The sequence below is a fragment of the Panthera onca genome, chromosome B4 (genome assembly GCF_046562875.1).
Source record: "Panthera onca isolate mPanOnc1 chromosome B4, mPanOnc1 haplotype 2, whole genome shotgun sequence".
Taxonomy (NCBI): Eukaryota; Metazoa; Chordata; class Mammalia; order Carnivora; family Felidae; genus Panthera; species Panthera onca.
In genome coordinates this window covers 78,081,135-78,096,638 of record NC_138345.1, presented here as the reverse complement: position 1 = coordinate 78,096,638, position 15,504 = coordinate 78,081,135, and the positions used below count along the sequence as shown (strand labels likewise).

Sequence of the window (15,504 nt, the reverse complement as noted above, 5' to 3'; positions counted from 1 at the left end):
CCGGGAGGAGGCAGAAGAGGGGTCCGGGAGTCGGCTGGGGGCTGGTTTGCGATTTGCCACCCCAGACCTGGTCCAGCCAGTCTTGTGGGGAATGGAGTGGAATTAAGGGCAAGCGCCCTTAATTCTTGAGCTGCCTTTCCAGTTAGATCCCGTTTCCTGCAGATTCAGTGAACCTGAGAAATGATGCAAAAAATTATTGAGGTCAATTTAGAGCTGAGGAAAAGGAAGAAATAAGAAATAAAGAGATACAGAAAGCTAGGACGTACTTTGGGGAACACCTAAGCCAAACTCTCTTCGCTTGTGACATCGCAAAGAACAAAACGGACACAGCCCCTGTCCTGGCCCACTGATTCTTAGAGCCCGGGAGGGGAGACTAATGTTAAACCGTCTGGAGAATAGATAAGTGCCATAAAGAGAAAACGGGAGGGCTGCCCCTCCAGAGGGCAGGATGGGTAAGAAGCAGTGTGCAGTCGATCATTTGAGGAGGCCCGGAAAAAAAAAAAGAGAGAGAGAGAGAAAGAGAGAGAACAAAATGCAGGATGCCAGTGAGCTATTTAATGGGGAGCTGTAATTCAGAAGGGGTGATGGGTGAGGGAATGCTTCTCCAAGGAAATCATTTTTCAACTGAGGAGTATTTCTCAAGTGGGAGGAAGGGCCGAATATTCCAGGGAAAGGAAACAATATTCAAGAGAGCCCTGAGTCGGGGAGAAAGTTTGGTCCACAGTAGGGGAGTAAGGCAAGTGCAGAGCCCAGTGACTAAGGGAGGGTGCTGGACAGGAGGCCAGAGAGGAGGGCCTGGCCAAATCATGTGGAGGCCCGTGCCAGGCAGGCACTAGGCCAAGCACTTTCCTTACTTTGTCTCCTCTTTCTACAGCCCTCTAAGGGGGGTACTATTTAGTATTGAGGGAACTGAGGCTCCCAGGGGTTAAATAACATGCTGGATGTCCCACAGCTGAAAAATGGGCTGTGGATTAGCATCCAGGCCCTTGTGGCCTCAAAGGCCATGCACTGAACCACTGGCTCTTGCCTCCCAGATTGGAGTGTAAGGTTCAGACAGGCAAACAGATTTGCCTCTAATTTCATGACTTGCGACAGAGCCTGAGATCCCCAGAGAAGTCTGTAGATTTTTCACCGTGCTGTGAAGGGAGCTAGGGCTCAAGAAAATGGATAGGGACAGAAGGGTAGGGAGGATGGGGAGATAAATTGTCCTCCCTGCCCAGACCTTGGGGTTTGCTAGAACTTGCCTAGAACTTGGGGGTTGCTGAAGTGGAAATAGGTAGAAGTTTTTAAGCATCTGTCTCGGGGGGGGGGGGGGGGGCTGCTGCTAGCCAGCAGGCAGCTGCCTGCCCTGCTGGGGCAACCCAGATTAGCTGGATCTTGTGTGCTGTCCTTGTTACCAAGCGACACCTCCTCTGGCTTGCACCAGCTTCGGTTACCGGGGACAACTCCCAGGGGAGCGCTGGGAGAGACATGGAGGCAGACAGGAGAACAGGAGAGGCCCAGCCCTTCTCCCACACAGGTTTCCTGGGCAGTGGGGTGGGTATTCCATAGCCCCCAGGTGTACCTTTGGGGCTCGTCTCTTCTTTGCCCCCTCCACGGGCTCTGAAGTCCCAGACCCACAGGCACACAAGGAGGGTGGCCGAGACAGGGGCACTACCTGCGCACAGGCAGAGCTTTCCAGAGAGTGCTCCTATAGGGGTTTGGAGGGGAGTCCTGGCCCCACACCTGAGCGCCGCCAACAAGAGTGGCTCTGTGTCTGTGTGACCATCTGATCACTGAGCAGGGAACCTCTCAGCAGGAAGGTTGGGCGGCTCACCTGCCTTCCGTTGCTTTTGTAAAATTCCCCACACTTCTCCAATTGGGAGGTTCCTACCCATCAGAGGGCTCTGGAGTCATGGAGCAAAACAGGTCCTCACTCCCTGGGATGGGAGTACCCATTCCACCCAAGGATTTGGGGGCGAATAATTAGGTGATTTAACTGGTGTAGGTGATACAAAGCATTAATTTGATATTTTTAGGAGGAAAGTTTTTATTTTTGGTTTGTGGTGGGTTTTTTGTTGTGGTGGTCGTGGTTGTTTTTGTTTTGGAGGGGTAGGTATCTCAAAGGCACAGAATTGGAAGAGCCATAATCATAATTCTTACCATGTGATCACTGTGCACTGGGAGAACAGCCTCCTGTGCCCCGGGGAGGGAGGGCTGGTGGGGGGGGGGGGGGCGTCTGGGAAAGTCTGCCCAAGTTGCTTTCAGGAGTAGGGGTGTATACCTGGCAACTGGAGGGGTCTTGTGGCTCTGCCCTTTCCAGTGGGCATCAGAGCATATGGGCACCTCCTTGGATCAAGGGGCCCTTAGTGCAGTGTCAGGGTGTGCTGCAAACTGGGAGGCATGGGGATGGGGTGGAGTGGGCAGCCCTGGAATAATGGAGCCTGCGGCCTCCAGCAGCCCCCACGCCCCACCCCCAATTTCTCAATGTCCTCTTGCTCTCTGCTGGTGCCCTTAGTGGAGGACCCAGAGGAGCAGAGCTCCAGCTGTCTCTGGTGCCGGCTCCAGGGATCCCGAAGCACTTTCTCTGGGCAAGGCTCTGGCACCCAGCATCCGGGGCTGGGGGGTGGGGGGGGGGGTGTTGCAGCGGCCCAGTGTGGCTGTGAACTGCCTTAGCCACTCAGGCTTGTGAGCAGGACGATCCCTCAGACACTCACACCATAAATGTCCAGACGCAGAGTCACTTTGGAACTGTCCTCTGCAAGCCTCCTCCCAGGGAGGGCTAGGTAACTTGAGCTGCCGGCAGGCCCTCAGGTCACTTAGGGAGCGGTCAGCTGATGCTCCTGGGGACCATTCATCATGCCCCCGGCCCAGCCCGTCACTGCCATGGCTATTTCCAGTCCCTGGGTATGAAGCAGCTTATGTAACAGGCTGGGAGCCAGGGGCTGGGTTGGGGGCTCTTGTGGCAAGGGATGGGGCTGTTCCCACCTCGCCCTGTCAAGACAGCCACTCAGTGCCCCTTTTCTCCCTGTGTGTGAGGGGCGGGGGGTGGGAGGGTTGCAGGAGGGAGACCATAGGCCTGGGTGGGATCACTGTGGATGGTGTCTACCAAAACACTTTGTACTTCCTTCTTTCCCTCCCATCCTGGCCCAGAAGGTGGCCCAGCCTCCTTCCTTCCACGAATCTGAGACCACCAAGCAGCCTCTCTTTCAGCCACGCAGCCCTATGCAGCCTGTGTTCTCTCACCCGGCCCTGACCCTCATAGGAAGAAGCAGGCGTGCCAGCTGCGAGCCCCGCCTGAGAGCACCCTGTCCCCATCTCTGCAGCCCCTTTCCTGACTCCATGGGGACTGGCAGGTATCATCTGGTCATTAAGCAGGGCTCAAATACACTTATTTGCCTCGTGGCCTTAGCAGCCTTTGTGAGCTCGCTAAGCCTCAGTTTCCCCCCGGGGAACTAGAACAAGAATACCTTCTTTTCAGAGTGGTTGTGACCACGAGGGCTTGGGGAGCACACTCCAGGGGGCAGATTGCTTAGGTCTGAATCCCAGCCCTGTCTGTGTGGTTTGGGGCAAGTTCCTCAAGCTATTTGGTTAATTTTCCTCATGCATAGAATGGACACAGAGATCCCAAGGACCCAGCTCCCCGAGTTGTGAGGATTCGATGAGTGTGTGTGCACAAAGCGCTTGAACAGTGCCTGGCACAGGTCAGCACCATCTAAGTGTCAGCTATAATTAGACAATGTTTGGAGGTCGCTTTCCTCAGCCTTGGCTCCTAATAAGCTCTTGGTGAAAGGTACTTGTTATTTTTAACTTCTTCATTCTCCTTCACTGTCTTGAGCTTCTTCACAAGCCCACCTTCATTTAGCCTGGCAATTCCCTTGAAGAGCTCTCTGATCTCTCCTCTTCGATTGCCCATCTGCCACCACCACCAGTAAAAGCGTGTCTAAATTACATCCGCCTGGCGTTCACACTCACAAAACATTTCACACACACTTCTGTCTGGGCCTTGCAGCACACCCGGGAACAAGCAATGCGCCTCATGGTACTGGTCTCATTTTTGCACAGCCCAGGGCAGGGTGTGATCCACCCAGAAGCATCAGCTGCCAAGGGACGTGTGTCCGGCAGTCAGGGCACTGGAGCGCGCTGGAGGATGTGGCCGGGGCTTGCCAGCTCCACGCTGCCAAGACAGATTAGTGCAGGGGGCCCTCTTTCTTCCAATCCCAGCCCCCACGGAGCGCCCACAGGGTGGGAGGCCCACGGGCTTTATAAATGTCTCCCATCCTAGCGCCAGCCCAGACTTCCAAACGCTGTGTGGTGGCGCCCTCTGCTGGACACAAGTGGCCTCTAGGAAACTGTTGCCTCTGAAGGGAGAAAGGTGAGTGGTGGTTTTATTCATATTCAGACAACAGTCTATCCAGGGCCTACTACGTGCCAGGCAGTCTTGTAGGAACCGCAGAGATGGGCAAGAAATAAACTCAGAAAGTCTCTACTTTCCTTGGACATATATCGTCGGGGAAAGGGGAGATACTGATAAAAACATATATAACATAATGCCTCATACTGAGAAGTGCTATGAAGACAGACAGGGCAGGTAAGTGGCTAGAAAATGACTAAGGCTGTCGATTTTAAAGGAACAGTCAGAGAGGCTTCTCTGCGGAGGCAACAGGTAGTAGGAACCCCAGAGAAGGGAGGGAAGGAGCCCTAACCTGGGGGAAAAGGCCAGCAAGGCAGAGGGCAGTTGCAGTTCACTAAGAAGGGGAATTCTGAGTGTGCTTGAAGGATAATGAGTCCCATGTGTCCAAGAGCAATGCTGGGATGGGGGCAAGCTCAGAGATGGAGATCTCCCTTTCTTACCGTGATGGCACCTGTAGAAGGGAGAACATCTTGCACACTGAGAATCACGGGGCTGGAGAAGAGTCTTGCTCAAAATACAAGCCATGACAGACGCCTGGGTGGCTCAGTCGGTTAAGCGTCTGACTCTTGATTTCTGCTCAGGTCATGATGTCAGGGCTTGTGGGATCCAGCCCCGTGTCAGGCTCTGTGCTGATAGTGCAGACCCTGCTTGGGATTCTCTGTTTCCCTCTCCCTCTGCCCCTCCCCCACTGTGCACTCATGGACCCATGCACTCACTCTCTTTCAAAATAAATAAATAAACATTGAAAACAAAACAAAATACAAGCATGAGATAACACCTGCTAACATATGCTGAGCTGGAAATGCCCAGGGGCTGTGAAGTGTGTATTCCCCACATTAGCACCATTTTGTGTTTTTATTTATTAAAAAAATTTTTTTTAACCTTTATTTATTTTTGAGAGAGAGACAGCATGTGAGAAGGGGAATAGCAGAGAGAGAGGGAGACACAGAATCGGAAGCAGGCTCCAGGCTCCGAGCTGTCAGCACAGAGCCTGACGTGGGGCTCGAACCCACAAACTGTGAGATCATGATCTGAGCCGAAGTCGGACGCTCAACCGACTGAGCCACCCAGGTGCCCCAGCACCACTTTGTAGATGAGGAGACTGAGGCTGAGAAAGGTAGAGGTTATGTGGTTTGCCTAAGGACAGGGGGACTTGAATCCAGGTTTGTCTGACTTCAGAATCCAGGCTTTTAACCATGACTTGTGCACTTGGGGGGGTGGGGACCAGACATAAAACTGCATGTAGAGTATGGTCACATTTGTATTTTTAAAAAATACATATATATATATATATATATATATATATATATATACACATACATATATATATATGTATACATATATACATATATATATATATGTATACATATATATATATTTGCTTCTCTATATGGGGATAAAGACGGAAAGGCAATATATCAAAATGTGATGATCCCTAGAGATGTGTGCCTCTAGTTCCACTGTGGGCCAAGGACGGGGGGGACATGCCCCCCCCCCCGGATCCACACCCCAGAAAGTATGAGAGACTACCCTTAGCATTAACAACAGCCACACCTCTTACCCAGATGCTCCCTTTCGGTTTACAAAGTGTCTTCTTTCACTGTCCTGCATTTGGTCTTCATGACTGCTATCGCCGGGAAGAAACCCGAGCCTAGCCTGTGACAGACCCGGGACTAGGACCGACACCTACATATTCGAAGTTCTCCAGGGGTCAGGTCAAGGAAAGAACAGAGATGGCAGAGAGGTCAAGGAAGGTCCAAAACCAGGTGGCCAAGGGGGCAGGAAAAATACCCTACGACAGAGAGGTGAAGCAATTCCCAAGTCTGCCCAGCAGAGGGCGATAGTACCCCAGAGCTCCGCAAACCTGCCCAGGCCACGCCCCCGGCCCGGCTCGGCCCGGCCCCTCCCGGGACCCGGGAGCCACAGGGACCCTTCCCGGGTTTCTAAAGGGTCTGAAGGGCGAGAGGATGGGCGGCGGGTGGGGTGTGGCAAGAGAATAAGGGAGAATCCGCCGGAGAGGTTGTCCGGGGCACGGTGTGGGTGTCTGCAACGGGGTCAAGTGTGCTGGGGCGCCGCGCGTCTGCGCCGGAAGAGCAAGCGCGTAAAGCGAGCTGTAGGTGCGGAGCTCGGGTGGGCGTTTGCCAGGAGAAGGTCCCGGCGTGGGCGGGGGGAGGGGGTGCAGAATGTCTGTGGGACTTCCTGGGGCGGCAAGATTTGCTGCTCTGGGGAGGCGGTTACTCACTCAAGCTTTGCCACCTGCTTCCCTTCCAGCTTCCAGCCAAACACAACCCAGAGTCCCCGTCTCCACCCCTACCCCAGCTAATGGTGGCTGCACCCCCAAGCTGGAACCTGCCTCTGCAAAATCAGCCCTCAGCCTCTCAGCTTCAGGGTAGGCGAGGGTGGGGAGGGGGGCGCCCCGCTGATTCCAGTTGGTGGACTGAAGTGGCACCCAGCTCACGGTCTGATCTTCCCCCTGCCAATCCCCAACTATTGGTCTAGACCAGAACCTTTGAGGAGCAGCTGCAGGGAAGACCTAGCCTGCCAGCTTCTCGGGCTGGGGTCTCCGCTCCCCTCCCCTTCCCCATTGAGCTCTGGCCACACACAGCCAGCAGGTCCCGGATACCTCTGTTGTGTGCCAACGGCCGCTCCAGCCAAGATGGGGACACACGGGTCTCCAACGGGATCTCCCTGCCCTCCAAGAGCTCCGAGTCAATGGGGGAGCCGCCACCACACCACGGGCCAGAAAGTGTCAGTGGGAGGCACAGGTCATCAGCTCCCTGTGGATGATAGGACCTCAGGGGAACCAGAGTTCTGTCCGTGTTTGGAGTGCCAAGGTTCTAGCTGGGAGGGAGCTCAGAGGTCTCTAGAGTCGACTTCAGTCAACTTGTGTTCAGTAATTCTTTATTGAACATAAAGATCGTTTTTAAAATATGGAAGCTTCAGCCGCCTGAATCAGAACCTTAAGGGAAGGAGCAGGGTCCTGGCTACTTTTAAATGTCTCGCGGGTGATTTGTTGCTGTAGTTGGTCATCACTGGCCTTACATTCACTTAACCAGAGACGAGTTTCCCAGAAAGTGGGGTTAGCGCCAGGCTTTCAATCAGAGTGAGATTTGGAGAGAGCTGAATATGCTAGTGTGCTGGGACCTAGGTGGCCTGTCACTCTGGTGGGGGAGGGTGGGGCCGGTGCTGCATGGACTTCACCAGCTGTGAGGGGGGGCGGCTTTCAAGTGACTCTGCAGGGGAGCATAGGGGAAAGAGGCCCAGAGGGCCAGAATTTGCCTAATTTTTACTTTGTAGGAAGAGTTTTGTTTAACTTATTTAAACTAAAAAAAAAAAAAAAAAAAAAAAAAAAAAAGAAAAGAAAATCAAAACAGTTCACCCATTTCTCCCACCTCCCATCTCCTGCCTCTTGCAACCACCAGTTATCTGTACCTGTGAGCTTGGGTTGTTTTTGTTTTTGCTTGGGATTCCTTATCTAAGCGAGATCCTACCACATTTGTCTCTCCCTGTATGACTTACTTCATTTAGCATAATGCCCTTGACCTCCATCCATGTTGTCTCAAATGGTCACTGTGGTTTTGATTTGCATTTCCCTGAGGAGTCGTGCTGTTGCACATCTCTTCATGTGTCTGTAGGCCATCTGCGTGTCTTTTCTGGAAAAATGTCTGTTCAGATCCTCTGCCCGTTTTTAAACTGGATTTCGGGGGGTTTTTTTGCTATTGGATTATATGAGTTCTGTATATAGTTTGGATATTAGCCCATCGTTAGATACATGATTTGTAACTATTTTCTCCCATTTCGTAGGTTGTCTTTTCATGTTGTTAATGGTTTCCTTCGTGGGCAGAAGCTTCTCAGTTTGATGTGGCCAGGCCCACGTATTTATTTTTGCTTTTGTCGCTTTTGTTTTCGGTGTCAGATCCTCGCCAAGAGCTATGTCAGGGAGCTTAGCGCCTAAGTTTTCTTCTAGGAGTGTTGTGGTTTCAGGTCTTATGTTCATATCTTAGTCCATTCTGAGTTAATGTTTGTGTACAGTGTAAGAGAGAGGTCCATTTTTAGTTTTTTACATGTGGCTTTCCAGTTTTCCCAGCACCATTTTTGAAACAGCTGTCCTTTCTCTGCTGAAAAACATTCTTGGCTCCTTTGTAGTAAACTAATTAACCACCTATGCGTGGACTTATGCCTTGAGTTCTCTATTCTGTTCTGTTGATCCATGTGTCTGTTTTTATGCCAGTACCGCACTGTTTGGGTTCCTATTGCTTTGTAATATAGTTTGAAATCAGGGAGAGTGATGCCTCCAACTTTGTTCTTTCTCAAGATTGCTTTGGCTATTTGGGGTCTTTTGTGATCCCATACAGATTTTAGGAGTGTTGCATTTCTGTGAAAAACACCGTTGGAATTTTGATATCGGATTCACCGAATCTGTACGTTGTTTGGGGCCGTACAGACCTTTTACCAATACAATTCTTCCAATCCATGAGCGTGGAATATCTTTCCATTTACTCGTCTTTTTCAGTTTCTTTCATTCATGTCTCGTGGGTTTCAACATACAGATCTTTCACTTCCTTGGTTAGATTTATTCTCAGGCACTTTATTCTTTTTGATGAAATTGCAAACGGGATTATTTTCTTAATTTCTCTTTCTGACAGTTCATTAGTGTTTAGAAGCACAACAGATTTTTGTGTCTTCGTTTTGTATCCTGCAACCTCACTGAATCTATTTATTAGTTCTGACAGTTTGGGGATGGAGTCTTTTGGGTTTCTGTGTGTAATACCATGTCATCCACAGGTACTGACAGTTTTTATCCCTTCCTTTCCAATTGGATACATTTTTCTTTATTTTGCTGAATTGCTCTTGACTAGGACTTCCAATAATATGTTAAGTCAAAGGGGCAAGAGTAGGTATCTTTGTCATATTCCTGATCTCGGGGGAAAAGCTTTCAGCTTTTCACTGTTGAGTATGATGTTACCTGTGGGGTTTTTTCATACGTGGCCTTTATTGTGTTGAGGTACTGATCGTGTTCACAGTTTTTGTCATAAATGGATGTTGAGCTTTGTCAATTGCTCTTTCTGCATCTATCTGTTGAGAAAATCAGGTGATTTCTGTCCCCCATTTTGTTTATGTGGTGTATTGCGTTAACTAATTTGTGGATGTTGAACCATCCTTGCATCCCTGGAATAAATCCCACATAATCATGGTGTATGACTCTTTTTAACGTACTGTTGCATTCAGTTTGCTAATGTTTGGTTGAGGATTTTTGCCTCTGTATTCATCAGGGATATTGGCCTGGAATCTCCTTGGTTTGTGGCATTTACGTCTGGTTTGGCATCAGGGTAAGGCTGGCCTTGTAAACTGTGCTCAGAATTCCCCTCTTGTATTTTCTGGAAGAATTTGAGAAAGATGGATATTAATTCTTTGAATGCTGGGTAGAATTCACCAGTGAGGGTTTCTGGTCCCGGACTTTTGTTTGTTGGGAGGTTTTGGATGACTGGTTTAATCCCTTTGCTGGTAATCAGTGTGTTCAGATTTTCTGTTTCACCATGACTCAGTCTGGGTAGGTTGTGAGTTTCTAGGAATGTGACCACTTCTTCTAGGTTGTCTAGTTCATTGCATAGAATTGTTCATAGTAGTCCCTTCTGAGCCTTGGCATTTCTGTGGGGTCACTTGTAACATCTCTTCTTTCATTTCTGTTTCCATTTATTGGACTCCTCTCTTTTTATTGTCTTGGTGAGTCTAGCTAAAGGTTTGTCCGTATTATGTTTTTACTGTTTGTTTATTTTCAAGAGAAAGAGAGGGAGAGAAAGCATGAGCAGGGGAGGGGCAGAGAGAGAGGAAGAGAGAAAAAATCCTAAGCAGGCTCCACAGTGTCAGCACAGAGCCTGCCAGGGGGCTTGAATTCATGAACCAGGAGATCATGACCCGAGTCAAGAGCTAGAGTTGGACGCTTAACCGACTGAGCCACCCAGGGGCCCCAATGTTGGTTTTTTTTAACGTTTACTTATTTTTGAGAGAGGGAGCATGAGCAAGTGGGGGAGGGGCACAGAGATAAGGAGACAGAGGACCTGAAGCAGGCTCTGCGATGGCAGCAGAGAGCCCAGTGTCGGGCTCAGACCCACGAACCATGAAATCATGACCTGAGCCAAAGTCAGAGACTTAAGGAACTGAACCCCCCGGGCGCCCGTCAATATTGTTTATCTTTTCAAAGAACCAGCTCTTGATCTTTTCTATTGGGTTTTTTGTCTCTGTTTCATTTATTTCTTCTCTAGTCTTTGTTATTTCCTTTCTTTACTAAATTTGGGCTTCATTTGTTCTTTTTTAAGGCCCTTGAGGTATCAAGGTAGGTTATTTATTTGAGGCTTTTCTTGTTTCTTGAGGTAGGCATTTATGACTATGAACTTCCCTCTTAGAATTGCTTTTGCCGCGTCCCATAAATTTTGGTATATTCTATTTCCATTTTCATTTGTCTCAAGGTATTTTTTGTTAAGTAAGCTCCACACCCAGCGTGAGGCTTGAACGCATGACCCTGAGATCAAGAGTCACAAGCTCTACCAAAGGAGCCAGCCAGCTGCCCCTCAAGGTATTTTTTTTTTTTTTGTATTTCTCCTTTTTCAGTTTATTTATTTATTTATTTAGTAATCTCTGGACCCAACGTGGGGCTCAAACCCACAACCCCAAGATCAAGAGTCGCACACTCTTCCAACTGAGCCAGTCAGGCACCCCTATTTCTCCTTTGACTTTTTCTTTGGCCTCCTGGTTGTTCAGTAGCATGTTGTTTGATCTCCACATAGTTGTGAATCTTTAAGCTTTCTTCATGTAATTAATTTTTAATTTCATACCATCATGGTCAGAAAAGACGCTTGATATGAGTTTAGTTCTCTTCAACTTATTAAGATTTGTTTTGTGGTCTAACATATCATCTGTCCTAGAGAATGTTCCTTGTGCATGTGAGAAGATGTGTATTCTGTTGCTTTTGGGTGGAATGTTCTCTAAATATCCATTAAGTTCATCTGGTCTAACATATCATTTAAGGCCACTGTTTCCTTATTGATTTTATATCTGGATTATCTACCCATTGATGTAAATGAGGTATTAAAACCCCCTACTAGGGGCGCCTGGGTGGCTCGGTTGGTTGGGTGTCTGACTTTGGCTCAGGTTATGATCTCACGGTCCGTGAGTTCGAGCCCCGCGTCGGGCTCTGTGCTGACAGCTCAGAGCCTGGAGCCTGTTTCAGATTCTGCGTCTCCCTCTCTCTCTGCCCCTCCCCTGTTCATGCTCTGTCTCTCTCTGTCTCAAAAATAAATAAACGTTAAAGAAAAAAAAACCCTACTATTATTATATTGCTGTCAATTTCTCCCTTTAGGTCTATTAATATTTGCTTTATACTTTTAGGTGCTTCTGTGTTGGGTGTGTTAATATTTACAATTGTTACATCCTCTTGTTGGACTGACACCTTTATCATGGTGTAACAGCCTTCTTTATGTCTTATTACAGTCTTTGTTTTAAAGTCTATTTTGGGGGCGCCTGGTTGGCTCAGTCATTTAAGCATCTGACTTCGGCTCAGGTCATGATCTCACAGTGCACAAGTTCAAGCCCTGTGTCAGGCTCTGACAGCTCAGAGCCAGGAGCCTGTTTCAGATTCTGTGCCTCCCTCTCTCTCTGCCCCTCCCCTGCTAATACTCTGTATCTCTCTCTTTCTCTCAAAAATAAATAAAACATTAAAAAAATTTTAATAAAAAAAATAAAGTATATTTTGTCTTATATAAGCATAGCTACTCCAGCTTTCTTTTTTTTTTTTTTTTTTTTTTTTTTTTTTTTTTTTTTTTTATTTTTGGGACAGAGAGAGACAGAGAATGAACAGGGGAGGGGCAGAGAGAGAGGGAGACACAGAATCGGAAACAGGCTCCAGGCTCCGAGCCATCAGCCCAGAGCCTGACGCGGGGCTCGAACTCACGGACCGCAAGATCGTGACCTGGCTGAAGTCGGACGCTTAACCGACTGCGCCACCCAGGCGCCCCGCTTTCTTTTGGTTTCCATTTGCCTGAAATATCTTCTTCCATTCCTTCACTTTCAGCCTGTATTGTTCTTATATCTAAAGTATGTCTCTTGATGGGGCACCTGGGTGGCTCAGTTGGTTGAGCAACCAACTTCGGCTCAGGTCATGATGTCGCGGTTTGTGAGTTCAAGCCCCGAGTCCAGCTCTGTGCTGACAGCTCAGTGCCTGGAGCCTGCTTCAGATTCTGTGTCTCCCTCTCTCTCTGTACCTCCCCCTGCTCATGCTCTGTCTCTCTGTCTCTCTCTGTCTCTCTCTCAATAGTAAATAAACATTAAAAAAAAATTTTAAAGTATGTCTTTTGGGGTGCTTGGGTGGCTCAGTCAGTTGAGCGTCCCTCTCCCTGTGCCCTTCCCACACTTGCAGGGACATGCATGCTCTCTCTCAAAAATTTTAAAATAAATAAATAAAGTGTGTCTTTTGTGGGCAGAATATAGATGGGTCTTGTTTTTTTTAATTCATTCAGCCACTGTATGTCTTTTGATTGGAGAATTTAGTCCATTTACATTTAAAGTCATTATGGATAGGTATGTGCTTCTTACCATTTTGTTAATTGTTTTCTGGCTGTTTTTGTAATTCCTCTCTGTTCCTTTCTTCTTCTCTTGATCTTATCCTTTGTGGCTTAATGACTTTCTTTATGGTATGCTTATGTTCCCTTCTCTTTATTTTTTGTGTATTTCCTATAGTTTTTTGCTTTGTGGTTACCATGAGGCTTACGTATCACAACATTTTAAAGAGATAACTTAAGCTTGATCCCATTCTAATGCTCAAAATGTTTACTCTCCCCCCACCTACACTTTGTTTTTGATGCCTCGTTTTACATCTTTTTACCTTTGTGTCCCTTCCTTACCTGATTATTGTAATCATTGTTATTGTTACTACTGTTGTCTTTTAACCTTCACACTAGCTTTATAATTAATCTACTACCTTTAGTATATATTTACTTTTCCAATGAGATTTATTCTTACGTGTCTTCTTGTTACTAATTAGCACCCCTTCTTTTCCATAATTTTTACTTTTTGCATAAATGTGTGTGTTCTATAAATTCCAGGAACGAAACAGTCACTGAAGTTTAGGAGGTCTCCCTTATGGTAAAAATTCTGTGTCTTGCAGGTCAGCAGATGTGATTCCTCCCCACTTCCCCCACTCCAGCCCAGTCTCTAAGCCTTCAGACTAAGTGGGGTTCCACGCAGAGAAGGTATGTTGGTTGAAATAAATTAAGTTTGATCATTTGTAAGTTCCGAATGCATTATTCATTCATTCAGACACACGTGCCTTCAATCGATGTTGTTTGAATGCCTACTCAGTGCTGGGCAAATTCAGATGGCAGAGAGCTTCAGATGGGTTGTGTGATTCAGAGGAGACTCCACTTTGTGGGGCAGGGCACTAGGCTGATGGGGCACCCCCCTTCTGCCAGATCTGGTGCCTGTTAAGGTCAGGGCCAAGAGAGATGCAGTGTTCTGAGGCCACCACCAGGGGTCAGGCACACCTCTACTCTGGCCATTTCATTGCATGGAGGAGCCCTCCTTGGTCCCCTGCCTTCTCAACCTCAAGGTCTTTTCTCTCTCACTTCCCTCAGCCCATTCCTCCTTCCTCTAGGCCATCCCATCCCGCCATCACTGCAGGGCCAAGCAGCCTCCCAACTAGACAGCCTGGCATTTCTCCTGACCCTTGGGGAGTCCCAAAGCCTCTCACTTCCCCAATTTTAGGAGTGACTGACTGGTGAGCAGAAAGTGCCTTCTACTATCTTATCTCTTCTTGTCCTGCCGCCATTCAGCTCAAGTTCTCTGGTTTTGTCTCCGAGCAAAATGGGAGTGTTTATGGATGACTCCTAATAAGTTTTCTTATGTGTGTCAACAAAGCTCTTCTCCAAGCCCAAGCCCCTTTTGTGGCCCCCAGAATCCAGTGTCAAGAGCCCCTCAATGTTTTGATGGGAATGTTCTCACCTCACTCCAGCACAGCACCCACATCCATGGAGCCTTGATCCCTCTGGACCTGATCTCCTTCTGCTGTCTGGCACATATCAGACCCTGCTCCCTCAGGTCCCCCCTTTCATCCACCCTCCATGCTCCCACTTTCCCTCCCCACACATGAGTTGCACTGCCTTAGAGGTTTAGCTCCTCTAAATGGTTTCTTACCATCTTTTTGTTTGTTTGTTTTTAGTGTTTACTTATTTTTGAGAGAGAGAGAGCGGGGAAGGAGCAGAGAGAGGGGTACAGAGGATCTGAAGCAAGCACTGTGCTGATAGCAGAAAGCCTGATGCAGGGCTTGAACTCATGAACTGAACCGTGAGATCATGACCTGAGCCGACGTTGGACGCTTAACCGACTGAACCACCCAGGCTCCCTGGTTCCTTACCATCTTGACATCCTGTCCTCATTCTCCCTCGGGACGCCTTCCCTCTGCCCAGTCCGGGCCCTTCAGACAAACATAGATGAGGGAATGCTGTCTCTTCCAGGTACCACCTATGTTCCCTTAACCTCTCCACTTCTTAGTTTCTTCATCTGTGAAACAGGGACAGTGGCGAATGGCTCTCGGATATGCGGTGAGGCCTAAGCGGCTGATGGCTCTGGAAGTGTTCAGTACAGTACCAGTACGTAGAGGTGCTCTGGGATAGGGTCCCTCATCCTTTCCTTCAGGTACAGCTCCTGCCTCCACTGCCACCCCCCACTCCACCCACCAGTGGAAACCTTCCCTTGTCTCTGTGCACTGGCTACTTCTGCCCCATCCCCCACTTCTGAGCAGAGTGGTGGCCCCGGGCAGAGTGGGAGGAGAACCAGGGGACTCCGGGGCACGCTGCCACCATGCTGAGGAGATGGGGGCAGACGCAGAGAGCTCTGCAGGGACCTCAGACCAGAACTCCCATCTGCAGGGCTGGGTCGACCTAGAATGGCGTCCACTCTTGTCCCTGGGGTTATTGGGGACCGCTCTTCTGGCCTGGGGATGAGGAAGGGCTCCCACAGAGTCCCCTGAGGCACTGAAAGGACCAGAAGACTGGTGGGAGATGAAGGAGGGAAGGCAGGGCAGGGGAATACCAACCACACACTATTCCCCATCCCTGCTC

At 48.8% G+C, this 15,504-nt stretch overlaps 1 long non-coding RNA gene across 1 annotated transcript; it reads left to right on the top strand.

The window, feature by feature from the left end:
* The first annotated feature begins 6,268 nt into the window (after positions 1-6,268).
* LOC132694357 (uncharacterized) lies at positions 6,269-14,955 on the top strand. Its single transcript, XR_009617266.3, has 5 exons — positions 6,269-6,510; positions 6,665-6,782; positions 10,861-10,967; positions 13,554-13,638; positions 14,604-14,955. It is a non-coding gene; the product is annotated as an uncharacterized LOC132694357 (long non-coding RNA).
* The last annotated feature ends 549 nt before the right edge of the window (positions 14,956-15,504 follow it).